The sequence below is a fragment of the Ambystoma mexicanum genome, chromosome 10 (assembly GCF_040938575.1).
Source record: "Ambystoma mexicanum isolate Mex_15411 chromosome 10, UKY_AmexF1_1, whole genome shotgun sequence".
NCBI classification, from domain to species: Eukaryota; Metazoa; Chordata; class Amphibia; order Caudata; family Ambystomatidae; genus Ambystoma; species Ambystoma mexicanum.
Window position 1 is genome coordinate 1,591,218,176 of NC_090932.1, and position 21,242 is coordinate 1,591,239,417.

At 42.9% G+C, this 21,242-nt stretch overlaps 1 protein-coding gene across 1 annotated transcript in view; it reads right to left on the reverse strand.

Moving 5' to 3' along the window:
* The window catches only part of ESS2 (ess-2 splicing factor homolog), a 374,781-nt gene that overhangs the window by 57,933 nt on the left and 295,606 nt on the right, over nt 1-21,242 (reverse strand). The gene's annotated exons all lie outside the window — the stretch shown is intronic.

Consider the following 21,242-nt stretch of genomic DNA (forward strand, 5'->3'; position numbering starts at 1 on the left):
GTAAATGCAACTGTTCCTGTCCCCACCCCACCATAGGATAACATTGGGTGCAAAGCCCTTGGTCTCCTAACTCCCGCTTTGCTTAACTTTGGTCGACGAACCTGGGCCAGTTATCCTACCCCTGGGCTAGCCTTGGGACTGGAAGAGCAAGGAGAATGTACCTGTCTCTCGAAAACTAGTTATTCCACTTTTCAACTATTGAACACCACAAGCACATTGCATCCTTTTAGAGAATACCCTCCCTGGAGAACCATGTAATGGAACGTGTGGCTTCGTTGGCACCAGGCCCCCAGACATCTTAGGGCTGGAATTCTTAAGTAGGGGGAATTGTACTTGTGATTGGTTCTAATAATTGTACCTACCTCTGAATTACTTACCTAGGTAAACTATTGACCAATGCATTGTGTGTGAAAATACTACCTGTTAGTTTAATTTCTTAGCATGTTCGTTCTAAAAAGCCTAATAAATACCTGTATTTTTAGACATACTGTCCAAGTTGAATTGTTGTGTGCAATTTTGTCTGAACTCATTAGGGCCCTAGACCACTCTCACTCACTTCTAAGATTAAGCCTTGTCTGCTCACCCATGTTACCTTGATTAGATTTAGAGAATCCCTGTTCAACATAACTAGGGTAGCCTCCTAACAGACTACTAAGGGAGGCTAGGGATAATTTAACGAGCTTCCCAGACGAAATGGAAGAGAATAACATCTTAGAACTGCTATACAATCTATCAGACAGAGGCCATGGGGTCTCAAGATTATACCAGAGACGGTTGTTGGCGCTACCCATGGATACACAGAGGGTGAAGCACAAATGGGAGGAGTACTTGGGTAGGGGTTTCAGGTGTCAGGAATGGACAGACACATTATCATACACTAATGCATAGAGCACACTTGATGCCACATAGGATAGCACAATTCCCAGGTGAACAGTACACAGGGTTGCCAGATGTGCAGCGGCGGGGGCGGGAATGATGTACATGTTTTGGGATTGTGTGACGATTAGGAGGTTCTGGGGAGAGGTGGAGAGGAGGGTGAGAAGAGGTGGAATAACACACTTCAACTGTGGATGTTCCTGAGACCAGGCCAACTAATAAGATGACGAACTTGGCCTGTGTGCTAGCAGAAATGTGAATTGCTATGGCCTGTAAGTTCAGTAGCGGTCCACACCTAGATAACTGGTGGAGGGATTTGAGAAGGTGGTCCATGGCAGAAACTACGGCAGGGTATAGGGTTTTGCAGAGAGGGATGAGGGAAATTAGCAAAGATGTGGGGGCCTGGAATGTGTTGGTACAACTGATGTTCCTCTCACCAGATGACAAACCCCCGTAAGGAGCAGCGTGGGCAGAAGGAGGAGCACGGTCGGTGGTAGGGGGCTGGGGGCATTGTAACGTAGTGGGTGATGTTGGGAAGGAACCAGGGTCCTCCCGAACCCCCAAGCACTTAAGAGTTAGGTAAGACATCTTCAAGGCACTATAATGGACTAGGGGGTTCACTGGTAAGGCTCTCTCATGCAAGCATAATCACATACACAGACATAGGCGAGCACTGAAGAAGGTAGTTATTGTCTACAGAAGGATATATAAGGCGCAATTAACTATTAGCTGGATAGATTTGTAATGTCAGATCCTAGGCACTGTAAAAGCTTAGTGCTGTAGGGTAGTCGAAGTCCCCCCTCCTCCCCAGAAGGAATGCAGCCAGTGAGATCTAAATAGACTAAAGGCGCCTAGTGTACAGTGTTCTTCACTATGGCCGAAGTACGAACTGACTCACCAGGTGCCCACTGTCCGTCAAGGGTCCATGCGGGTTAAAAATAGGACTTGCATGTATTGTGCAGAAAAGGGCAGAATGAGGTAAATATGTGTCTAACTTGATGAGGAAACTACAGACCCAAATAACGTCAGCAGGATAAGTGGAATATGGGTGGATGAAAAATGTTTGTACATGGATAACAATGTTGAGTTTTCCTTAGGATATGCCTTAAGGTTTGTAAAAGTCTGCAGAGCTGCAGTGTGTTTTTGCATAGTTAGCAAAATGGAGGAAAGCATGAGCTGCAATGTGTTTTTGCGTAGCTAGTAAAATGTAGAGCAGCATGCCTTGACAAAACTGCTGACAACAAAGAAAGAAGGCTTTGAAGCATCCCTATTATGGAAAAAGGACAGATTGGGCTGGAGTTATGATCCAGCTCCAGTGACATCACCATATCAAGCTGGACCTATATAAACCCCTGCTTGAAACCACTTTGGCAGAAAGGGACAGGAGAAGAACGCTCAGGCAGCAGAGTCCTTTGCAACCATCATCATTTGTAAGATTAAACTTGTTATCTTTACAAGATCGCCTTTGATGTTGTTTTCCCTAGCGGGGTGCATTGATTCTGGTGTAAGCGTCATTAGGGACATCCTTACTGTAATGAGGACTTAGTACAAGAAACAATGTTTATTATGTGGAAGCATATTAGCTGGAACTGTGCCACTGCAAGACTGATAGGAGGGAGGGTACGCTGTTAATTCAACAGGTTATGTCATAGTTGTTTGTTATTGTGCCAAATTTGTTATTTGAAGACATTATCATGTTGAGAAAGCTGTCGGACCGTAAGGTCACACTGTTGTGGAAATATAAATAAAACTATGGTAGCCTCTTAAAATCTTCCCCCCAGGGTTATAAGAAATCCATCCTAACATTGACAAATACATGTCACAAAATAATGAAGAATATTAACATGAATGATTTGAAGATATTGCCTCAAGGAAAGATCAAAATGGTACATATGGTAAGTGGTAAAAAATGTACAATTACAAGTAATTTACAACAGTATAAAATACATTTTACATCTATTTTGTCAATGAGATTTCAGTAAAGATGCAGAAGACTAATTCTAAAAAGCAAAGATGTGAATTTGTAGAGAAATGCTGCTCGTCTACATTTAAAAAAATACTACAGTTGCACATGCATTAACATAAACCTGCTCCTACTAGTCAGAGTGGTCCTGGGAATATTATATAAATACTTTGATAAGTTAAAACAGTACACAAAACAAACTGAAATATATTTTGCAACCAATCTTAAAAGAACTTATTTTATCAACCTGCAATGGTTGAAAGATAAATTATATCCCCAAGGTTCAAACCTACATTCTAAATGTTACACACAAACCCCTAAAAAGTGAGCTTTCCCAGTGTCACAACAGAGGCTTTGCAGGCAAGAACAGCTGCTTCCGACAGTAACAGTCCAGCAAACTACCTGCTGTGAATAGGCCTCTGAGTTTTGAGTTCCACATTTGGAAAGTATGGAAGAAGTATATGTTGATTAGAGGAAAGGAGACAGGGGAGAAACTAACTGGGTGCAAAAACAATTAAAACAGGAGGTCTAGAGCGGGAAAAGTAGGGTGAGGAAAATAAATTCACATATTGAAAAGGAACCGTGGTAAAAAGTATAGGCAGCCAGGAAGACTAGAGTGCGAAAAGAGGAAATCTAGAGAAGATGGGGAGAGAAGTGTGACAGGTCGGAAATGAGAGACGGACACACAGCTGCTGTATTCTTAAGTAAAAACTTTTTTATTAAATAAAAATGAGTTGGAAAAACACCTCTCTAGACCTATTCCAAAGAGGAACTTACCTAACTAGTAACTAAAACTAAGAATTCTGTCTGTGTCAAGATGTCAATAACTGAAAAAAACATCCATGTGTCCAAAGCAACCTATCCTGGACCTCACACATATAAACAAACAACAAAAGGTGCAAAGAAATGTCTTTAACTTGTTGTTAGAAAAAGTGTTCAAAACCAAAAATGTAAGAATTACTCCAACAAACATTCTCCAAGATAAAGACCCGTGGATCCAGACCCAGATCCCATTCCATTGAATTCTAAAACAGGATGGAAAAATCTCTCTTTAGCTAACAGTTCCTTGGTGTCTTCACTGGACTCACAGAGTTCTTGTTCAATAAAAAGGTTCTGTTCAAGCAAAACATTCTGTAACAGTCCTTCTGTAAATGTTCTTGCATCTTTGAAGATTACCCGGTATACTGCCCTGCCAGGAATCTTAATATAATTTGCAACTGCTTGGTGTACTCGCCTGCCAGGACTTCTCTTTAGAATTCTCAGATCGCCTGGTGTATTCTCTTGCCAGGGATCGCTGTACAATTTCAACTGCCTGGTATACTCGCCTGCCAAGACTTCTTAAGTGTTTCACAGTTCCTGGGTATCCCACAATAGCATATACCATGTGGTGCTTGGCATCTGTGGTGACATTTTGCTCAAAATGTACTTGCTCAAACATCTTCCCCACAGCAATAACTCACGCATTGGGGTGTGTACCTTTATGCTTTGTCTTGTCTGCATTCAAACATTCTTGTTATTGAATCTTGCCTTTGTACTTTGCCTTGACTGCATTCAAACAAACTTTGCTTTTGTATATTTTCTGCATCAAATATTTTTCTTATTGGTTGTTGAATTTGTAATTTGCCTTGACTGCATTCAAACTTGGCCTTTGTATATTATCTGCATTAGCAATCTTGTACCACTCAATCACTTGCTGTCGCTGTTGTCGGAACACCCCGGGGTCTGCAGCTGCCTTGGGCAGACTCACAGTTCTTTTCCAGTGTTTCCGACGTTACTCACGACTCTGCGTTATGGCTTCTCCTGCTGCCTTCCAGGTCGGAGTGTGCAGACGCTCTCCCGCGGCTCTGCAGTCACATACCAGCTCTCCTTCTCATCCTGAAGGGAAGTCTAATGCCTTGCCGAGCAACCAAAACTTCAGGAGCTCCTGCACTGCTCCCGGTGTCTCCACCGCCCTATTTGCTCACACTGTGGCCTTCTCTGCTTAAACAGCTCTCTTGTGCTCAACAGTGTTGCGATTTGAAGCCCCGGCGTGGTTGGAAACGCCTCCTTCTGCACTACTCACTGCACCTGCCTCTGCACCGCTCTCATCCATAGTGCGGTTGCCATTTTTAAATGAACTGTTCATTGCAGGTTTGGAAAACAACTTGTCTGTGTGTTGTACTATGAGTTCCTGTCACTTTGCACAAACTCCCTCGTCCACCTCGTCTCAGTACTTGAGTGGTTATGGGAGTTGAAGTCCATAACTTTCTTTGGACTTTTAACTCCTGGATGGTTTTTCTCACAGATTTAAAAAACAAGCCACAACAGGATTAGAGATCATGATTACTTGTGGACTCTTTTTTCCCCCACTGGACTTTACAATAGGCACATCACAAACAAAAGGTGTTCTACGGGTGTTTGGAGTGATGTAGAGAATAGGTTTCTTGACTTCCTCTATGGGGAGGTTGCAGGGGGTGGAATCGTTGTCCGACAATAGGCCATAAAGGTCATGGGGTTCAGGGGGTCTTTCTCATGGGAAAGGGGGGGACACTGCGACTCCTCCAATTAATTCATAACATCTCTCTGGTCTCCTCCCATGTGATCCTCTCTCATATAACCACCCAAGGATCAGGATCAGGTAGCAGCTGCCATCCCCTGGCCTCTTGTGAGGAGGTCACTGCCTGGAAATCCATGATGAGTCTATTGGAGTCATCACAGAAGCAACTGCTGAATGGCAAAAGACAGAGGTAGGGAGAGGAGTTGCTGCATCCCTAAATCAACAACTACTGAGGTGATCGGAATAGAAAACAGAAACTCAGAAGCAGAAATCCAAAGCAGACACTACACAGTTGAAATTATATTTTCTGAGATCCTAAAAGGCAAACCGTGATTAATATTATAACTTCTGGCAGTATCTTTATTGTTACTTCTCCTGGCACAGCAATACTTATAATAATTGTTTATACAGCAACATAGTGTTTCAGATAGCCAGTATGTACCTGCTGTGCGTCTATTGGTTTGATCAGGCATGCTATTTACTATGGGCACATAACTGCTGCAGAGGAAAATGCTCTTGGATACCATGACATATCCTGAAGTATTGGATTATTTAACCATGCAGTGTCACAATGTGGTGTTCATCTCCCGTTCCAGGGGCTGGAACGGAGGATAATGGCCCGGCAGCTCAAGTTATCGGCCTTTTACTATGTTTGGTATGCCTCACTAAATGTATTTCGCAAATGGTATCAAGTACACACGACTCCCAAAGATTGTGCAAGGCTTTTTATTTTAATATATTTGGAAAAAGGCTCACTAAGGGCCCACTCTGTTGAGACTAGTGCAGCCCATTCCCCCTACTTTTTTGTGATTTAATTTATTAGTACAACATTTTTATCACATTCCATACATTCTACATCTATGTTCTTTAAATGGCCGTTTCGACTGGAATAAGTTGCGTAGTCTCACTTTAACTTCAGATCATATCTAGTGATCTCTGAGCTTGTTTCTTTAAAAGTTAATCTAGAAACTTTATACCAGCGCTGGTGAATCGCATGTTTCGTCCCAATATAAACTTTTTCCCACCATGCATCTACAGACCTCTCTTCAAACGGCAACACATGGCTTTCAAGATATTTCTTTCTTTCCGCCCCTCAAGCAATGCATTCCAATAACAGATGTTTCGCAGTCTCTAATTTAGAGCAGACGTTACAAAATTTACATACTCCATTATTGACTCCTCGTTTGCCTGTTCTGTTTTTAAATTTGTTTGTTGGGAGCACTCCAGGACTGGTTTGCATCAATCTTTCACAGAGATGTTCTGATGGAAATTTCTTTACATATTGTGGCACTGTGTCTCTTTTTCTACACTTTTGTAAAACAGCCTCATTAGACCTACAAGCTAGTGTCGCTTCTCTTGTATGAATCCAGTCCAGTCTTTTAAGTTTCTCTTTTACACAAGTTGGATTCTCTATTAATTCTTGCAATGAGGAGTCTATGGAGTCGTTTTTCCCACTCTAATTTCCAAGAGTTTAATAAGGTTGCACTCTTTCCCTCAGTGTGATAAGCAAGCACTTGGTACCCAATTTCTGGGGATGCCACGGAGATCTTCCGTAACAGAGCTAGTGACTTCCATTTTATAATAGAATACAAGGATTGCAGTTCTAGCTCCATCTTTATAGCAGCTATTGGTGTACATCTCAGCACTTTTAATATTATCTTCCAAAACTGTGACTCCAATCTTGCCCATATTTTCCAAGAGAGGTTCACTCCTGCTTCCCCTCCGTATGTCAAAATTGAAATAACTTATTGGATGTAGAACAGTCGGACTGGAATTAATGAACATTTTCCAAATTTCCCATTTAGAATGGACCCTTGTGCACTCAACATTCTTGCTTTAGTAAATAGTTCCTCTTCCCAGGCTTTTTCAACGACTGATTGCTTCACTCTTATTCCCAGGTAACGTATTTCTTTCACTTTTTCGATTATATCTTTTCCAATTTTCCAGATAAACTTTCTCCGATTTGCTTTTATTGATTCTCCTATCGGCAGGATTTTTGACTTTCCAACATTTATCTCTAGTTGATTTTGAATAATATAGGACTGAAGTTTAGATAAAAGCAGCTGCAGGCCTATTTGAGTTTGATCTAATAGGACGACGTCGTCGGCATAACAGATGATGAAAATGTCCTGGTTATTTTCAGAGGTAAGTGTTTTACGTGCTTTAGGGCCTCTGGCAAATCGGCGATGTACAGCTTAAAAAGTGTGGTTGCAAGGAGACACCCATGCTTTACTCCTATATTGATTTGAAGCACTCTGTATAAATTGCCTTTGTTGTTAATCCTTACTTGAGTTGAAGTATTTTTATGTAAGGCTTTTATTGGCTCCAGTATTTTGTCCAGGCACTTCCATTTCTCTAATTTCTGCCAAAGAAGTTCCCAATTTACACCATCAAAGGATTGCCTTATATCAATGAAGGCTAGATGGCATGTTTCCCTTGTTTTGATGGTGTTGATTTTTAAGATTGACAGAATAAAGAGATTTAGGTCTGTTCCGGTCCCCTTGGTGAATCCTGTCTGACGAGGATCAATGATTTTATTTCCATCAGCCCACTCTGGAAGCCTTTTTTGCAGGTCTGCTGCAAATATTTTGCCTATTGTGTATAATGAGGATATTGGCCAATAATTGCAAGGGTCATTTCTTTTTACTTTTTTAAATATTGGGACAGTGATACTTTTGGTCCAAGAATCTGGAATTTGTTCTGTGGCTTCGATGTTCTCAAATATCACTTTAATTATTCTGGACCATTGGTCCGGATTATTTTTAAAATGCATGTTTGCAAGGCAATCAGGACCCACTGCTGATGAGTTCTTCAATTTCCTAATCATCTGTCCAATGCATGCCTTGTCTTTTGTAATGTTCCATGGACGATTCCTCTGTAAGGATGTAGATCTTGTCAACTCATGGCTCGCAAAAACAGCTTTGTAATGTGTTGTCCATCGTGCTTCTGAGACTCCATTTATTAACCAGCACTGTTGATTTAACGTTTGCTTGTTGATGATATCCCACATGTTTCTTGTTGCGGATTGGGCCATAGCAAGTAACATTATTTCCCCCTGTTATTGGTCTCGTAGGTATCGGAATTCATTTAGCCAGCGTTTACATTGCTGGGTCCTATTTTTAATTTGTTTCAGTAGAGATCTTCGCCCATAAATGTTTTCTTTAGTTGTTGAATTTCACCTCTTAGTGGTTTCCTCCTGGCTACCAACTTCTTACTGTATTGATGTTCTAGCGTCAGTTGCGTAGTTTTCGATCCCACATTTTTTATTTCATAGGTCTTCAAAAGTGAATCATATGCGAGATCTGATTTATCACTTTCAGTTTGGAGTCTATATTTATCCAGCAAGTTATGTACATCCGTTTTTGTTCAATCTCAGGCGGTTTCCGCCTGGATTTAGTTCTAAGGGGATGGCAGTACCCGTTGCCTCAGGCACTTCCTCGGTCATCCATATCAGCCATACAAATTTAGGGTCACTTTCTTTTTGCGGCATAATCTCTAGGCTTTTGATTTTATGTTGATTTTTGATGTCCATATATAGTCTAATATCGAGGTAGCCATGCCGTTGGATCATGCTGATTTTGCCGCAATGTCTCTTTTCACTTGTCCGTTCATAACAATTAGGTTATTTTCCTTGGCCATCTGGATCCATCCGAGTTTCCTTGCGTCATGCGGTCTATTAGGTCTGCTCCCTGGCTATTCAAGCATTTACTGTTTAAGTTTCCACACAGGATGACTCCTATTCCTTTCCTTTCTGATTAATTTAGCAATTGTTGTCAGCAATACGTGGGTCTTAATTTTTAGGTGGTTCCAGTAAACATTAATTAATAGGCGTTGCTTCTGTGACAACACCTGCTCTTTTCAATCAAGGCCCATTGTATTGATTGATTAGGATTCCCATAATTGATGAATTCTGAATAAAATTCCATGCTCGACTAGTGTCAACAGTCCGCCATGAGGTCTACCATTTGGGCCTTTTTGTGCCGGATTTATAAACACTTCATAATTGTTGCATATTTGCAACTCACGGATCCAGGTCTCTTGGAAACAAACAATTGATACATCCTTTAAATCTTTGTTTAGTGAATTTAATAAATGTTGGAAGCCCCTGGTATTCCAAGAAACAAGTGTTGCCTTTTTTCCTGTCCCATTTGTGTCTTTAGTTCTTTGCTAGTGTTTCTTAGACAAGGCAATGGCTATCCATGACCAATCATCATCATGACCAATCATCATCAGAATTAGATTTTATTTTCCGAGATGCCCCCTTTTGCTCGTGGTCCTGTTCTTTATTGGAATTTTCGACCGTTATCCTTATAATGTCCCTATTCGTCTGCTTCGGCAACTATGACAACATTTTTTTCCATTTTGTGTTTGTCGTCTCTTTGAATTCCTTTATTTGATGCTGAAGCAATCTTTTCCGTTGTTAAGGGGATATGATCATACACATCGTATCCCAGTTCTTTTAATTTACTGGTGTCGCGTAAGATTTTATTTTTGATTTTCAGTGAGTCCAAGTGGAGTATTACTTGGTTGACTCGCTTTTCATCTACATATTCCACCACTGCAATTTCATCTGACGAGAGTCACTTCAGCGAGAAAACAGTGCAGTAGGTGGATCAAGTTGTTTCTATTCAAATTAGTCTCTTCATTCTCTTTTAGGATATTTTCAGTTCTAATTTTTGGTTTACCAACTGATACATCAGTAGCGTTTCCTTCCTTTGTGGGGCGCTCTTGGATTTTGTTTGTTTTTTCAGCTGGTCGTTTTGTATTCCAAATTGTTTTTTTGGGCTTTTTGCTTGTTTTTTCCTCGTTTCCTCATTTTGTCTGTATTTAGAGTTAGATATGTGTCTTATTTTTCGTTTCTCATCCATCGTTATAAAAACAGTGTCATCGTCGTCACTTGTATTATCACATTCATCATCCGTGATCACAATCTCACTATTATGCTTTGAAGCATGCAACTTTTCTATTGGCACAGATCTTGGGTTCGCCAGGTCCATGCTAGCATTCCTTTCTGAATCTGAGTGAGCTTCTTTGATATAAAAGGAAGCGTCATCTATTAGATCATGCTGCCCTTCTACTTCACCCTCGTCCGTGTTGGAGTCAATTTTCTCATTCACCTCATTTTCATAAAGTGTGTTACAATTCACTGTGATGACTTTAGTGACTTTCCCTTGATCTTGCTCCACTTTATTTCGTTAAAACATTGATGGTGGTGGTAGGACCTGAATGTCTATTAGAAATACTCTAGATACCATATCCTTGTTCCTTGAGCTCATCTTAATGTTCTTAGGCTTTTTGTTTAAATCTGAGTGACCACCAGATTTAAGCTCTCCCTCTGTTCGATCACTGGACTTTCTTCACTGTCCATGCCTTCCAAGGCTGGACCTTGGGTTGCATTAAATACCAGGTCAAACCATCTTTTCCTGCGTTTCCCTTAATCAGCGGCAGCCTTTTCATCGGATTACTATTATTATACATAGGAATGATTTTATTTAATCCTTTAGTGGAAGTCTCATTGGCTCTTACAGAGCATTGTCATTTACTCCCTCTCGTTTGTGTCTGTTGTTTTCCTCATCCATTTAATTGCGTCTAATAGAGCTTAATGTTGATTGCTCATCTTTGTTTCCTCTTGCTAAGTCACAAAGCCTTCTTTGCCAAAGTAAGGAATTCTCAGCCTCATGGTTTAATCTCTCTTCAAGTGTGCCTGAGAAGAGTTCCAAAGACGTTAACTTTGTTTGAATTTGCACAAGCAAGTGTGTGTTGTCTTTTAGATTTTAATTCATTGTTTCGTATAACTTTGTGTAATTGCAAGAGAAATAGAGAGTGCCACCATGCCACTGTTATGGATCTGCATCCCTGCTGCGATTGATAATTGACTTTTCTCTGATGGTTGAAGTGGGGAATCATCTATTCTTTAGTTATTACCTTCTCATAAGTACTTATTATGTGTTCTCAGACTTTCTGATGATACCTGTTCCCCAGAGTCGGTTGCAGTGTTACTCATTGAAGTTAGTTTGTTTACTTTTGCTACGTTGTTCATCTGTCTCTCATGTTCAAGCCCTGACGAGTTGCATTTTCGCTCGTTGATTGTCCTTTGATTTCTTTTCCTTGTCTTCTGTAGTATTATAAGTCTGTGCTTTTTGTTTTTGTCTCTCCACTAGTATGTATAAATGCAAAGGACCAAGTTTGTACGTTCTTTTGTTAAGTTGTTGCAAATTCCTATGAGCACTGGCTCCAGCATCTTTTTCGGAGCTGTCCTGTGTACCTTTAAACAAGCCTGGACATGTTGTTAAATTGCACCTCTGTAATGAATTTTATTGAACATTCAAGGATGTGCTATGATTTTTATTTGTAGAGTTGTTCTTCTGGGCTTTCATCTTTTTTTATAAAACTGTCTCACCATTCCAGTTCTCGTATTTCCTCAGCTATGGAAACATCATTAAGGCTTTTGTTTCTGCCTTTCCCTTGTTTACCAATCAGCAGGGTCGAAACATTTACTCTTTCAAGAGTTTGATGGACCAGATGTTGTAATTTCCCTCTGCGTGGTTAATACTGGTCACTTTTTTGCTTTTTCGACTTGGTTCCAAATTGCTCCCTTCTTTGTTCATTGACACATTATCGAGCCATATTTCTTCATCGTCATCATCATCGTTGATTGAAATGTTTTCATTGTCATCCCACTAATTATGGTTTATAATAGTACAGTCCTCTTTGTCGGTCAGCAATCTGCTCTGTGCATCTGTATCTCTGAGGTCGCCACCACCTAGTGAGGAAAGTACTCGAGTCATTATTGGTCTAAGGGTGAATGCGTTCTTCATGCATGTGAGGTATTACACTCTCATGATCCTTTTTGTCCTGTCCTTTGTTTCTGGTCTATAATCCTTGGTAGCTCCCGGTGGATTATTTTTTGCAAGAGATTTTTTGTTGTTACCTTCTTTCATGCTCATTCGCTCCTCACTCTCACCACACTCCTCCTCCTTACTTTCTTTGCCATTGCTAGGCCGCTTTTTATCTCAGGTTGGTTCTTGCCTGACTCAGGGACTACTTCCCTGTTCAAGCTAGGGCTAACTTTCACCGCACCATCATAGTCTCCACCTCTACCATCAGCGTCTTCACCTCTACCATCCACCTGGGGGACTATTCCACAGTGAACCGGTGCGCCTATTGGATACTCATCTGGTGATCCCTCTTCCACAAATACTAGCTCTCTGTGTGAGTCGCGTTGCCTTTCTACTGTGTTTGTGTGTGGGGAGGTTATCAACGATACCGAAGTTAAGTCACCCTGTGACTTTATAAGCACCTCTAAGCCTGTTGCATCGCCAATTTCACCCATTTGTTCGCCGGCCGTGCTGTGTGTCTGTGAGAGTCCCAATGAGACTCAGCTCTGCATCCATGAGGTTCATAATACCAATTTTCGTGTTGATCTTGTTTGACACTACATTGCCTGTTTTAACATCCATGTGTGGCATAGTCATAGTTATTGGGAGGAGAATTGTTGTTACTGGCTATGGTCGACGGACTCTTGTCAAAGTAATCCCCCCCCCATTTTGTTTACTTTTGCAACAGATTTGTTATTACTTTGCACGCACGCTTAACTCACATAGCGTGTATATGGCTTCTTCCAGAGGAGGGCAGAAGTCTGGTTTTCTCGCGCAGACGTCAGACGAGGCTTCCCCCTGGTGTTCGGCTGGTTCACAGGCAGTGCAGAGAGGTCCTCCATTACTCCGTCTGGAGTAAGACTGCAACTCCTGCCCGAACTCCCGCGTGGCGCTACGCGCATGTGAAGGGTATATGGGCGGACTCCAGCAGTTAAAGTGATAGTCTCTGAATATGCTGTAACACGGGTCTCGTACAGAAAATGCTCCTCTCTCATCAACACTGCAGTCAGACTGGAACTCCTGCCCGAACTCACGTGCCCCTACATAGCACAGACATCCCTCAACCCCAGGTTGGTTACTAGAGATTGGTAACCCCCTACTGTCTAATGCTTGTCTAAATAAAAGTTATGGCCTAAAGGCAAACACCTTATTTGTCCAAGTCTCCCTCAGCACACAATCTAGCTGGTACCCAATACAATATCCTCAAGATGGCACAGTTACTGATAGGTGGCTTTCAGACACCCAAGCCCCAAATTGTGTCTACCTTTCACAACCTTATAGTTTGGGCCCTATTCTGCCTCTCCCTCTCTACTATACTCCTTCCAACTACTCCCGCGTCTCACCCATTTCCCACGTACCTTTTTTCTCCTGTCCCTCTAGTGTTCTTCCTTGCTCTCTCTCTCGCCCTCTCCCCCTTTCTACTACCTACCTCTTCCCTCCAATGTTACTGACCACTATTCTCCCTCTCTCCTCTCCCCACTAAAATCTACCCTCCTCTCTCCGAACCACCACTACTCTCTCCTCTCCACACCACCACTACTCTCCCCACCACCATTACTTCACCTCAGCACACCATTTCCAATCACCAACACCTTCTCCCACAGTCCCTTTCCTTTGACTCCTTCCGTCACCTTGTCATTCACTCCCTACTTTTCCTCTGTCAGGAACATTCACTCACAGTGCACACACACTCAAAGCAAAGCACCACTATATCCCACCAACCAATAACTCACCTGGCACATTCCTCCAATAATCTGCCACTACCCTTCCACCACCTGGTCTCTTGGTCTACCCCCACCTCATCAGAACATACCCAAACAAAGTACAATGTCCTTCTTTCTGGTCCCCTTTTTATCCTCCCCTCCCTTCTCCACTGGCTAAGTCCTTCCCCTGGTAACTAGACCAGCTGCTGTCTTACATTTCCCCAGAGGAAGGTTTACAGGTGAATAAACACATAACATAAAAGGGAGGCTTAAGCCATGCCCCTTTCATTTGTTTGAGTCTATCTGTATCCCGGTACAGCGGCTTGCTCAGAATACAGCCAATGCCCTTGTTCATTTTGCTGCCCTGTGGTGCGGCCTCATTGCAGGTAAGAAGCTAGTCTATGGCACGTAGAGTTCGGCCCTCGCTACTTAGCTGTGGGGAATGCTTCATGGCCCAGCAGCAGATAGAGTGAGTGTATAAGGCACATATAGCATTGGGTTTGCCACACTGTTGTGTGAAACATTCTACGGTCCCAGTTACGATATTGTGTGGGTCAGTACTATGGACTGCGCTGGAAGGATTACACTGATATGAGATCTCCACCGGTTTATGATTTCTCATTGCCCCCACCCCCTACTAAAGGTTTTGCTGCATGTGGTTTGTTCCACTGGGATGTCTTCTGGGACAGGTAGTCCTACGGGAAAAGAGACTAACCAGAATTGTGCCGTACAGTTATTGTGCAAGGAGGCTTCCCTCCAGGTGGCGAGTGGTCCCCATTCCCTCATGACAGGGCCATACCAGTGAACCTCTCACAGTTAGGTTATTCTGTGCTAGGTTATGTTGTTGGAATATGTTATTCATGGTTGGTTTGGAGCACGAGGTTGTTAAAACACATTATTTGTATTTTATTTTTAAAGTTAAAGCACAGACCTAGCTCGAGAGCAGTGGAACACAGCACAGAGGTTGGGAGCATTTGGGCTGGCATCTTTTAACAGTAGTGCAGTATTGCAAGGTCTGTGCGTCGGTATGTGTGTCCATTGGAAATAGTCCTTGGTCGGGTGTTGTTGAAAGAGCAATGTTTTGAGAGATTTGTGAAATTGGAGAATTATGGGGGCATTCCAAGCCTAAACCAGGAACGAGTTCCAGAGGGTGGGTGCATGACAAGAAAGGGATTGTTAGCGCATCTTCTCTTTAAGGACAAGTTGTGATTTAAGCTGGTTGTTCGATTTGCTGCACGAAGGGCGTGTGCCACCAAATATGTAGAGTTTAGCCACCAGGTACACTGGTGTGCTACTCGTGACTGCTTTGCATTTATTTATTTTAATTTTATTTGCATTTATAAAGCGCACACGCAGCCCTTGGGCATCGTGGTGCTGTTACAGAAGGCTTAATTAGTTACATGAGTGCTAACAAAAACATGGATAGTGCCTACCCCAGGAAGCAGGGTGGCAAGAGCATAAAGGTGCAAATGTCAAATAGATTGTAGATGATACATGCAGTCCTGAAAGGTATCCTGGCATGGAGTGGAAACCAATGTAGTTTGTGTAGGATGGGGGTAATGCAGTCAGATTTCCGTGCTCCTGTAATAAGATGTGCTGCAGCGTGGTGGACTGCTTTTAGGGAAGCCAAGTGAGCAGCTGGGGGCATACTCTCAGGAAAGCATTTCCCCCATTGATGTGCAAGACCACAAGGGACAGCACTACAGTCCGGAGGTCCCGCAGCACGATGAAGGGTTTCATTTTTCGAAGGGTAGAGATTCTGAGCCAGGCTGTTTGGGCCGTCTTGGTTATGTGTTTCTGGAAGGACAGGCTGCTATCAATTCTGAAGCCTAAGGGTTTTACTGAGTCTGAATCTTTGTAGGTGCATTTCATTGAGCCATTGTTGGACAAGTTGCTTTTTAGCAGGCGGACTGATGAGGAGACAAATTCATAAACCAAGAAAAATTAGTACTGCTACTGACCAGGTATGTTCCCATATGTTATCAATGTATGAAACAATTGTATCCTAGTGGACGGGAATCCTGATATTGGTGGTACTACTGGAAAAAAAAAACTCTAAAATTCTACTCCATAGGGATGTCCAGAAAGAAGGTGAGGTTTAAATAAAGAGAATCACATACAGCCATGGTAATGAATAAAACATGGTTTGTATTGAGACAAAGATCATTCAAACATAAACAAGAAAACATTTACAACTACTTTGTGTGTGAGAATTCAAATACTCTTAAACATAAATAAAAACGGAAACATAGAAATCACAGTTTTGCTTCAGTACATCAATCAGTACAAAGTCCTTGATCGTGTAACATGGCATATATCACTGGTGAGATCATAAAGGATATGCTAAAGTGCAGTACAAACATCTGAATTTTGCAGATGGTATTGTAGGTGCGATGTTTAGTAAAGCATCTAGTTTTACAAATGATATTTCAGGAGACAAATTCAGTCTTGGATGTATTTAGTTTGATGTAGGCAGTCGATATCCAGGACTGAATTACAGCTAGGTAATCACGGCGACGAATGATGTCCTGCGCACTATTTACTCTCATGTACAAGGGAGTTACATCAGCATATCGGTGGATGGCTATATTGAGATTTTTGAGCAGAGTGCCCAAAGGCGTCATGTAAAGGTTAAAAAGGATTGGTGACTGGAAGCAACTACGGGATGATCAGCAACGATGGGACACCTAAGGACTATCCTGGTTCGCAAGAAATGCAGCGTTAAAAATGACCCTCCTCCCCCGCTTGCTGTATGTGGTAAGCTTGGTGCCCACAGACATACCACCCGCCTAATTAAGGAACTCCCAAAGGCAATATACACCTTTATTTGGCAAAATAAAAAGCCTTGAATCCAAAATCAAATCTTGACACGCCGTGCACACGCCCTGCACTCCTTGGGGTCTGGGAGTCTCGGACATTGGGAGATGCATATTGGTGGCCCACCTAGCGCCAATGCTCAAGTGGGTGAGACAGGACAACTTAAAGGGATGGTGTGGTATAGAACAAGCATCTACCATAATTCTGCTAAAAGCTCTGCAGTCCCTTAACACCGGAGACCGGGAGAGCAGGGGTAAACTGATGTTAGCCACTAGGGCATCGCTGCATAGCTGGGACAAAGCACTGAACACGAAGAACATCCGGCGAGGATTGGGCCCATTTTCCCCTACTGCACACAATGCAGATTTCAGACCGGGCCTTCAGCAAAGATTTTGGGAGGGGTGGAGGGTAGCCGAAATACTGACCCTAATGGAAATGTATCATGAGGAAGCCCCTCTGCCCTTTACAGAATGTAAAAAGAAATTTGGAATTGGCGAAAAAGAACGATACAGATACAAATAAGACATTGGATCTCCCAACCATCAGTGAAAAAAGGCAGGAGCAAGGACCCCGACTGGGCTGGAATTAACCATGCAGGAGGGGACTCCGGCGGGTGGGATATCCAGACTGTACAGATTGCTAGACAATGCGCAAATGGAAGACAAACTCCCGTATAAGCAGAACTGGGAAAAGGATATAGGAGAAACAATCATGGAAGAAGAATGGGGTCAGATGTGGTTGAGAGCGCACAAGTCACTCAAGGAATCAGCGTATATGCTCTGTTATAGATGGTACAGATCCCCCTATCGCCCACACAAAATCAATGCCAAGTTACCCCCAGGAGTGCTGGAGATGCTGTGGGGGGAGAGGAGATCTGCACCACATGTGGTGGACGTGTCCAAAAGTGGTAATGTATTGGAAGGAAATCCTAGGGCACATCAAAGACATAACAGAGCGGGACTACCGTTGACGCCAAAAACAATCTTGTTAGGCGCTGTATCGGAGGGCCCTTACACTGCATCGGGAAACAAGACTACCCTAATCACACACCTACTGATGGCAGCGAGAATGTCACTGGCACAACGATGGAAGACTAAGGAGGGTCCATCAACGCCCTGGTGGTGGGTCAAGGTCTGTGGGGACATGGCAATGGAAAAAATATGTGCCCTAAAAGCAGGTAAATACCTGAAATTCGTATCGACTTGGGACCCCTTCCAGGACTTTGTGAAGGAGAGAGAAGCCAACTTCTATAAACCGCAAGCTCTTAAAAAGATTCATATTCGTTGACTGAACGAAAACGAATAAGGGCCTAAATGCCTGGATCGGAAGGAAACCTAGAAAGAAGACGACTATGGCCAAAGAAACGGGGAGTTGGGAAGGGGGTAAAGGGGAGTTAATAGTTAAGAAAATAAAGTAAAACCTTGGTGGCAATTGAATCTTTACTGACAACAACAAACTCTAATTTTGGTTGTACAAGTTATGGATAGGAATTTCACAACCTTGTTGGTTGTAAGTTGCAACTGTTTCTGCCTCCGATGAAAAATAAAATTGTTTATAAAAAAAAAAGGATTGGTGAGAGGATGGAGCCTTGGGGGACTCCGCAGGAGACCTGGAGTCAGTTAGAACGCAACAAGTTAATTTGAACAGCCTGGTATCTGCTTGATCTGTAGGAGGTAAACTAATGCAGGACGGTGACAGAGAATCCCATCCTGTCAGAAAGGAGGGAGAGAAGGATAAAGCGTTCGACTGTGTTGAATGCAGCAAAGAGCAAGGACTAGGAGGAGACTCGAGTCTCCCTTTTTATGATTTGGAGGGCAGAACCCTGACTGATATTGATTTAGGAGGTGCAGTTGTTCAATTGTTGTGAGTAGTTGTGTAGCAACTGCTTTTTCGAAGATTCTGCCAATGAACGAGAGGTTTGTAATGGGCCGGTAGTTGGCTAGGTCGTCTAGATCTAGGTTTTATTTTCAGAAGAGCTCATATGAGACCAGTTTTGAGGGTGTCCAGGAATGATCCTTCTGCGAAGAAGGGATTGATGATGCTGAGGAGCGCACGAACGCTGGGCCTGTCGGTTGTTTAATGATCGAGGCTGGAATTAAATCGTCAGAGTAAGAAGCAGGTTTGAGGGAGGCAATCATTTTTAATAATTCAGTCCACAGGAGCAGTGTGTGCTGGGGTGTAGGGGATGCGAATGCTGCAAGAGGTTGATTAAATGATCTTTCAGATTTTGTCTATTAATTCCATGACATTTTTCCTGAGTTGCTTGTACCTCGGGGTCAGGTGAGGAGTTGTACAGTGCTTTACTACTTCAAAGAGGGCTTTGCTCCTTTTGGAGGCTGCTGCAATGATGGTGGAGTAGTAAATAGTTTTGGCCTCCAATCAGAATGCTATGGTTTGCGCTGGGAGATTTGAGGTTGGAGAAGTCTCCTGAATTATGTGTTTTGTGCCACCGTCTCTCTAGGGCTCTGATTAAGCGTTTGTTGGAGGATAGATCAGGGGTTTACCATGGGGCAGAGGGTTTGGTCTTTGGTCGGCTGGATTTTAGAGAGGCATGAATGCCCACCAGTTTCATATCAGAGTTGCTGAACAGTTGCAGGAGGCCCGAGGCATTCCCTGCGCTGGGGAAGTCTGCAAAGTGTGCTTCCAGCTCATTGACTGGGAAGGTTTTAAATTAGCAGTGTTGAGTGCGGGGGAGTTTAGCCTGACTTTTGTGAGCCGTATTCGAGTGGGCGACTGATAATGGGATAGCGCTGTGGTCAGACCAGTCGAATGGAATAGGGTCTGCACAGGTGACGCAGGGGGATATTACGCTGCTTTGCTACCCTAGTGTTTGCAAGAATGAGACCTAAAACATAGTTTTTGCCACATTGCAGACCAGACATGGACCAAGCTCCCTCCACTTAGCAATCAGGCACCATCAATAAGAGAACACTTCTGTTCCAATTGAGATGACTTCACTCCCTGGCGATCAGACAGTCAGGGCGACTTACGAACATGCGGTCCAAACTTCCCAACTTGACAACACCCACAAGGCAGAAAACCACTTTGAAGCAAATTGACATTTAGTACTAACAAATAAAGAAATAAATAATAACCAAATAAATGAAAAACTATGTTTAAAATGGCACTCCGTCCACCAAAGGAGCCTTAATACCCAAACGTACTTTCGAGGTATGGGAGGTATTCCCAATCTCAGCAGTTTAGCGGAAGGTAGACCACATTTTACAAACATCTAGCACACACTAACTTGTGAATTGCCAATGTTTGTCTTGACTAGTAGCTAATGTTTCCACTTATGTATTTGGATCATTCCCTGCATTGCTGATGTGGAACAACCGCAACTCTGACATTTTTTGGGTAATGTGCTAGTCTCCTAAGAACTGTCTCTTAAGAACCTATTTAAGGCTCACCTGCTGCCATCTGAACACAAGGATGTAACTGCGACCCAGGGAGGATGGGTGGGGGAGAATGGTATAAGCAAAGGACTCCCAGAAGAGCTTAGTGCTGGCTTAAAAGGGGCCATTCTCAACCAAAGTGGAAGCCCAAAAGGAAAGTGTCAGAGAGAGGAGGGCCGTCATTGAGAAGCCAACTTAAAAACTGAAACCCAATGTTACTTGGCAGTCCCCTAATGGCCATGCAAGTACCCCTCTAAAGAAATTAGCATTTAAGTGTATCCAGCGTTCTCCAGAGCTAGAGTCCAAGGCCCCAGCATGGTCCTTGTTATGGCCAAATGCTTGTTTGGTTTGGTATGCAACTCTAAACTGTTTCTTTTTCTAGCTTTGCAGCACTCTGCAGTGAGTCAAGGCACTTGAATCAGCTGAAAGGCAAAATGTCAAAATCAAAAAGTAAATCTTCCCACATGTCAAGGGCACAGCATGTAACTGCTGCCTGTGAATGTGAATAACTGAGGGCAGCACAAAGTTATGGTATGTTGTCCTGCAGAACCAAGATATTTGCCTCGCTTATTTTCCTTTACCCAAAACAGCTGGCACTTCGCACAGCAATGCAGGAGGGTGTCATAAAACATATGCCCTCATCAGAATAAGTCGGGTACTAATTGTCAGAATCTTTGGGAAGGGGAGGGAGGCCCAAATCCTCCCAAAGTGGTAGGCATGTCCGAGCAGTCAGGCTTAACTACAGGAGGGAAGAGGAGCTGGTGGGGGAGACCAGCTAGTCCGCACAATTACCCAAAGGAAGCACCAAACACTGATATATCGAAAAACTATGCACTTTAATAAAGTAACACCTATGAAACCAATCAGGTTACCAATAAGTACTTTAGGCACAAAACACTAGATGGAGCTAGCAAATGTATAGAAAACAGTAAATGTCAATAAAGACAGCTCTCACCCCAACTGCATATGTGAGGGTACTATCTGGCGATAGGTCTATACATATAGTCTGAAGTCGGGGAGAGGAGAGAACGCATATATAGGGATACACTGCATACACACAATCATCAAAGTGCC